The following is a 4,916-nucleotide window of genomic DNA, read 5'->3' as shown; positions in this document are numbered from 1 at the left end:
AAAAAAAAAAAAAAAAAAAAAAACAACGAAAATGAGGCGAAGGAGAATAATAGCACCGAGAATGAGGAAAGTAGTATTATCACTAATATAAGTGTTCCCGCCACTGTAGCGACGGCCAGAAAACTGATTCTGCCACCAATCTGTCGACCAACAACACAAACCCTATCCATCATCATAGCCTAGCACTTACCCACAAAAAAAAAAAAAACCTTTTTTCCATTCCTCCACATCATTTCCACATTCGTTGAAGCCGTCTGAAATACAAGAAACAACGGCAGCAACGATAACATAACGCATAAACAACATATAGCAAGATCAGCGTAAAGGGCTGCAGGAACTGCAAAATAATTGAACAAGTTACTCTGGATAGAAACAAACAAACATGAGGTTAGCGCAAAAACTCGTCAGAAAAAGGCGAGAGGAAAACCACATTAGCAATACCCTCAGAGCTTCTGAAAAGAACGCAGCACCGCAAAAACAAACAACAATGACATACGGTGTGTTGGTTAAGAAAAGACCACACGTGCCTATATGGAAGAGAGCTTTTAAAAATACTGAACGATATCGACTTCGTTACTCGGGCCAGACAATATGGGGGCATAAAAGTAAGATTTTTCTCCGAAGCTCATGCGTAGGAGCATGCTACGTAATTACGTGCAGGAGTAAGGGCTTTGTTCTCACTCTCACGTACATGAGACGTTTGGTGGGTGATTGCATGCATCATCCTAGAGAGAGGATCTCATTACTGGACGAAAAACATTGCCATGAAAATTGGTCAAGAATTGGAGAGGAGTTCCTAATCGAGAAATAACCTGAAAAACTTGGATAAAAAAATCCAGACCTAATAGACTTCTGAAACAGAACCCAACTACATGATATAGTGGGGAGCAGAAGGCCTAGTTCCCACACACGCGGAAGCATCTAAGAACCTACTGAACAAAAGAGAAAACATCAGAACAAAACACCGCATTGGTTTCACCACCACCACCACTACCACAACGATGTTGATATAGCTATTGCTGGAGGCCTATTTCGGGACGAAGGGAAGAACAAGCAAAAAGGACTAATCTAACCTAAAAATCAGACCGGACGGTAGAGACAACAGTGGTCAACCACCTAATACTCATATAGACACAGACAACAAGAAACTGAAAGCAAAATTTCTTGTTGACATTAGATTCCTCTGCAAAAAAAAATCAACGAAAGCATTTTAGAGAGACCTTTCAATGAACTCAGTTACGGAGATGACCGGATTATCAGTCCGTTTCGAAGACCAAGATAATCTTACCTCTCTCACTTTCTTTTCTCTGACCAGCATGACCATATTTAGAATAGGATTTATAGGTTTAGACGCCGATCCCTTTCGCAACGATCTCAGGTTAGTAAATACGGGTGTGGTGACAATCGATGAGATCACGGTTACAAGAATGCACACCTTGCCGACAACCTTCTACGACAACGAAGTAGAAGTATCTTTTAGTAGGCCTGGGTCAGAAAATGGGATGGAAATGTTTTTGAAAAGTTCAGATTTCGAACTGATGTTAACCAAAACAAGTCGGATGTTTTGGACAAGAGCATCAGCGAAAGCCGTGCCTTGAAACTAGCGGATGTTTATACCTTGATAGTAGAAGGGTGTCCAGATTTCTTCAGGTGTCTAAAAACTTTCTTAGAAACGTCTTGTTTTTCAGCGTTAGTGGGTGACTCGCAAAACTGCTCTAATAGATTCAAGTTGCTGACTTGATTTCCCGAATGCGCCACTGTGAGCATAGAGCAATTGCATCGAACTATTCAAATCGTATTTAAAATTGAGTATTTGTTAGGCCAGTGGACAAACATAGTGTAGGATTCCTATAATTTAAAACTGTTGGTTTCACAGATTACAGATTTGTGAGCTGCACAGTTGATCTTATGGAACGCATAGATAATGACCCGGCTATTGGAAACTGAATGCGTCGTTCCCAGAGCACAAAGCCTTACACTGATCGAACTAACGAACTAGTTATGTTGACTGGAGCATTTGTCAGTAACTGGAGCTTGGGCTCCCTGAAGAGAGTGACTTGTGCACCAAAGAAGTAGCGATAAGACAAAAATAGATTGTGCAAGGAGGAAATCGCTTGGTTTGGAGGGTACAGCTTTACGTATATATGTCGACATCTTGGCAGACATCTACTACAACTACCAGAAGAACAGGAGAATTTCCAGTTCTGTAAGCCGAGAAACGGTAGCACAGACAAGGAAATACGCGAGCGAGGGGAGCATAATTGATATTCAAGACAACATTTTCCTCATGCGATTCGTTGAAAGGACGGGTTACAAACCTAGCGCCAGTGTGGCTCTGATTAATTTCGATCAATCGAAAGCTATCAAGTGCTGATCATCGCTACTTGGCGGCTGTTCTCAATGCAACCTGTTTTAATCCTGTTTATAGAGGTTGAATTATTTCAATGCACTGCAACATTCGCTCGGTTTAAATGGACACTTAGCGAAACTATTTCGAATCATGTATTCCTGCCATCATGATTTGATTTTGTACTGAATCTCAAACCGAACTGGGAGACGAGAGAAACGTGTCGGCATGTGCAAATGACGAGACTGTATTGGTGTTGAGCACGACAGAATCTTAAGTGGTCGGCATCGTTCCAAAGATACGAGGTGGTGATAGGAGCAAAGATTGACCTGGACAATTCGGTGGGTTTGCTTTTCGGCGCTTGGAAAGGTAGGTACACGTCGTCGGGTAAAGTTACGGGATACTGAACAATTGGATCCGTTTGTTGCCTAGGATTTAGCTCACTTCGAACTTGTAGGTGGGTAGGAAAAGGATGGGGTTACGAGCATCATATAATTATAAACTGCGAGGACGCTATCCTTGAAAAGTTGTGGAAAGGTGACGAATGTATGCCTTGCACCAGTTATGTATTAACATCAGATCGTCGTGCCTTACGCTAATTTTCGTCCGACCAGATTGCAGCGGATGCCATTTCGCTCCTTGGGGAGGGAACGCATTCTACTGCTTAGAGGGCCATCTGCTGCCAATACCCTATGTGCTGATGGCTCAGCATTTTGTGATTGATGATATATAGACATGCGCTGAGGCTACGACATATGCAAAAATTCTTGGATTGTGAGTATGTGTGGTTGTCCTTTGTCATGCACTTTTCTCCAGCAGTTCATCTCTTTGATAGAACTGCAGTTCTAGGCCAGGCAGAGACTTAAACTAGATACCTGGAATATGGAATGTTGCTAGGTGCTCACAAGTCGGTATTGTGCCTATTATTTCTATGTTAGGATCAGTTAAGAATTAGTGGTGAGGGAAGGCGACGACATTCTTAAGGAATTCTGGTCGTCGACGAGAAGTAATCGGATGGTCTGTTCTGGGAACAATGGATAATTTCCAGAAATTCCTGGATGGTGGTCCAAGCGGGAGACGTTGTTGGTTCGAAACAATCTCTGGAGGCACAGTAGTGCCGTTAGCTGGGCCTATTCAATATGCTTGCTGAATGACGAAACTGTTATACATGCTAACGGCTGAAGTTTTTGTTGAAAAGCTGTATCATGTGTAGGATGAATCCGGCTGTCAGCTGAGTCTATCGTAAAAAAAAGTACCTCATTGTCATCTTTTGGCCTGGAAAGGCAGATATTTTTTTTCTTTATTTGTAGCCATGATGAAAGAAGTTTGTAGTGAGTGTAACTGAAATGAGTGAAAGTAGGCACATTCCTCCTCGGCCAGGCTCTCATCAACTTTTTCAAGTTTCTCTTGAAGAGGACGGTGAAGATCAGAGGGAGGTGCTGGCCCCTACGTAGCTTTTGTAAAAGGTGGATGAAAATTGGAAACATAAATTGCTTGATATCCAACTGCACTTTGCAGCACTTTTTTGTTTTGTTCTTGGATTAAGCAAACAATCTTTTTGTAGAGTCAGGATATTTATTTTGATCTACAATAACTCAGTCTCTGTAAATTCTTTTTATAATTGGGATAATAGTAATTTTCCTGCAATTCCAAGTGCTCTGAATTTCGCACTTAAAGCGAAGATATTTTTCTATCTTCTCGTGTTCTTTGTCTCACAAACAAATATCAAAGGGACAAGCGGCATTGATTAAACAATACGCTCGTTCCTCTTTATTGACTATAACAATATCTGGGTATGGATGTTCTATTTGCCTATCCATTTCAATTTTCATATCCCAAAGTACCTTTACATGGTCGTTTTTAGGGATATGTTCTGGTTTATGGTCATACAAGTTTTCAGCGTGTGCGTGTGTTGGCATAGTAGTTTGTGTGAGTGTGTGTTTGTGTGTATGTGGTGTGTATTTACGTGGGAGTGTGCGTGGGTGTGTGTTTTTGCGCCTGTTAGCATAGTGTTGTGTATGCATACATACGTGTTTTGGAATAGCTCATTTCTATGTGCATAATATCTGCTTATATAAATATGTATGTGTGCTTGTGTGCGGTATGTATGTATGTATTGCATGAATGTGTGTATGTGTGTTTGTGTGTATACACATGCACAGATACACATACATATATGTATATGCACATATATATGTATATAGATGTGTGTGTGTGTGTGTGTGTGTGTGTGTGTGTTTGTGTGTATATATACTGCATCTTGGGTAGTCAAAACGTTTTGTGAGTGTGTGTAAGACGCTGGGATGGCTGTGTAGTTATGGTTTCAGTCCCACAGCGCGGTATCTTGGGCAAGTGCTTTCCATTACAGTCACAGGTCGACCAATGCCTTGTGTGTGTGTATGGGTGTGCGAGTGTATATGTATGTATGTATGTATGTATGTATGTATGTATGTATGTATGTATGTATGTATGTATGTATATATATATATACATACATACATACATACATAGGCCGTCCTATGTATGCATGCGCGTGTGTGTGTATATATATATATATATATATATATAT

This window comes from Octopus bimaculoides, chromosome 4, assembly GCF_001194135.2.
Source record: "Octopus bimaculoides isolate UCB-OBI-ISO-001 chromosome 4, ASM119413v2, whole genome shotgun sequence".
Taxonomy (NCBI): Eukaryota; Metazoa; Mollusca; class Cephalopoda; order Octopoda; family Octopodidae; genus Octopus; species Octopus bimaculoides.
This window is presented reverse-complemented; position numbering follows the sequence as displayed.